Raw genomic sequence first — 2,812 nt, 5'->3', positions numbered from 1 at the left:
TAACCTTAAACAGAAAAACCACATATATTTGGACATATTGCTTCCAGAGGTTTTTGGACCTAGCAAACTCACTTCTGTTTTGAGTTAGGTAGCCATATATATATATATATATATATATATATATATATATATATATATATATATATATACACACACACACACACACACACACACACACACACACACACACACACACACACACATACTGCATGTAATCTACAGGTAGATTTCTGCTGCGTAAGATAGAAGGCGTATGCCAGTTAGCATATCCATGTGGACCGTTAGGAGAAGGACATGCAAGACGCTACATTTGAACATTTGATGTAATATTTTCCATGAAAAATTCAGTTCCTGCAGACTATAACTAATTCAGTGGTTGTCTGGTTCTTAGTTAATGTAGATACTGTACTGAATAAGAATCTGGGGTTCTAAAATCTAGAGTCTTTAAATGTATGTTTTTTAGAATTTAGAGGTATGTTATTAATTTATTTCACTGTGCATTTAGTAGCTCTGAAAAGTAGGTAAATGTTTGCATAAACAATTGTAAAACTGTTTGCATAAACCATTGTAGTATTTTTAAAAGACACAGATTTTGATTTACACATGCACAAATAACGCGTGTGCACACGCACACACGTACACGCACGCACACGCACGCACACGCACACACACAAATCAACAGTATAGCCAAGAAAGGCAGTTCAGTATTTTTAATGGGCAAAAGTTCAGACACGTGCCATACATTAACTGTGTAATAACTTTAATTACAAAATGTGTGTTTGGTTAACATGTTATTAGATGTAAGTTGTTTACATTTACACTCAAGAACATTCATGTATTTACAAACAGTTGTTTAAATAATTTGTATGCTACAGCATAAATTATATAGTCAACCTGCCTACACTTCCCAGAATGCTTTGTGGCTGATGTTCAGTCTTTAATTTTTAATTTTTTTGGCAACTATCTGCATTGAAACATTTATTTATATTTTTCACCTTGTTAAAAGAAAAAAAAACATTAATGACATTTTATCAAACACATATCAAACTGACAACAGCTTCAATTTTAGAACTGAAAAGTGGTAACAATGTTGCTCACAATTATACTGTCAAGTTATAATCGACTAAACAGGTACATCTGAAGTATGTACTCCTACCGTCTAAAAACAGGAAATAAAATATTTTAAATAAATCAAATTCCTAGCAAATCATATTAAATATAGTCATCAATATATTATCCTAGATTATTTTAATTGTATTTGTATTTCTGTTATTTCACAGGAGTATCGAGCCTTTAAGAGTCAGCTTCTGATTGTCCTTTAAAACTATTTAGTGGTTTAAATTGTTGGTCATTTTTTAAGACATGAGACGAAGCCCTTCAGAGCAGCTGTTTGTGCTAAGATTCAAAAGGGGGCTTGTACAAAAGTTTCAAAAACATTTCTGAGTGACTATGCAAAAATCTTCATAGCGAACAGATTCCTTAACAAATTCACTGCTACAGTGTAATGAGATGAGACCTGTTTGCAGAAACACGCATTCCCACACACACGTACACTGGATGTAGTCTCCCCTGAGGCTATGTTGTGCATGACTATCAGAATTCCATAAATTAAGGCTGAGAATTTAAACATCAATAATATTTAAAACAACTGCAACCCACTACAGTAGAAAGGGCTTTTATACTGCATAATAACTAGAACCAAATTTATTGGACTATAAATATACTGAAACTTATGGAAATGATGGCTGAACTCTAAATAAACACATTGGCTGCATGTTGTCTGCCGGGTGGATTATATAAAGAGTTTTACTTTCAAATAACTCTACACAGTGAAGCATTTCAAATATTATTTAAAGAAAGGGATAGCTCTGTATGTTTCACATTGTAAGTGCAAATGAATATTTTAATGGGTAATATATATGAAATTCATAATAATATATATTGGAGTATTTACGTACTTGGGTGCATCTAGACAGTCATTTGTTTGTAAATCATCACAACAGAGCAGCACTACCTATCAAACAGGAATTCAACAGTTTGATTAGTATTTTTATAAATACAAAAATAATCAAATTTTACGGTATTCTTTCTACATATGTGTGACCACATGCACTTTTAATGACAGTGTACTAGGAGTAGCCCCGTGCAGGGGTGGGGGTGGGGCTTGTCTATGTTACAGTTTGTGAGCTGTGCTACAATTCAGTTAAAAAGAGAAACGCTTTGGATTAGGAAACAAATTAGGAAGATCTTTGAAACATGCACATAAAATGTGTAGATAGCACACGTGTGCACCCTGCTCACACACACACGCGCACACACACACACGCGCGCACACACACCTCTCTGATGCTACGATAAAGAGTTCAACTTGTCTCTTTTATGATCATAATATTATCAGTTTAATAATAGTAAAATAGTTCCTTATGAAGACGTATAATGTCATAATTTCAAAAGGCACCTGAGCTCAAAGATGTTGAGCCGTAGTCCTTGTGATGTGGAACACCTTAAACTAAATATTCGACTGACTGAATTTCTTGAATTCTGCTTCTATAACTGCATGTATGAGAATAACCTCAATAATCACATCCTTCCTCAAACATACAAAATATTGATTTTATAGATTTGATCTACTATACAAAATGCTTTGTACACACAGAGTGACAGGATATGTTACTTAGCAAAGTTGAATATTGTAAGAATAAAGACATTTATATAGACCATTAAATAATCAAATCAAGGCACCTTTACACAGAAAAGGCGGCACAGAAGACACTTTAGAGGTGCCAAAGAGGTGAAGGGTGACACTGTCAGG

At 33.7% G+C, this 2,812-nt stretch overlaps 1 protein-coding gene across 7 annotated transcripts in view; it reads right to left on the bottom strand.

The window, feature by feature from the left end:
* Window positions 1–695: 695 nt before the first annotated feature.
* The window catches only part of dlgap1b (discs, large (Drosophila) homolog-associated protein 1b), an 80,914-nt gene continuing 78,797 nt past the window's right edge, over window positions 696–2,812 (bottom strand). For 6 of the 7 annotated variants that reach the window (XM_081695774.1, XM_081695773.1, XM_081695777.1 and 3 more), the window contains one exon: window positions 696–2,812. This exon is cut by the window's right edge and continues 363 nt beyond it. The gene's annotated coding sequence lies outside the window, so the exon portion shown is untranslated. The other variant, XM_081695781.1, reaches the window with a different exon arrangement.

The sequence above is a fragment of the Electrophorus electricus genome, chromosome 14 (assembly GCF_041902795.1).
Source record: "Electrophorus electricus isolate QZ-2024a chromosome 14, ASM4190279v1, whole genome shotgun sequence".
In the NCBI taxonomy this organism is placed as follows: Eukaryota; Metazoa; Chordata; class Actinopteri; order Gymnotiformes; family Gymnotidae; genus Electrophorus; species Electrophorus electricus.
Note: the sequence above shows the minus strand (reverse complement) of the source record. Positions and strands in the feature narration are given on the sequence as shown.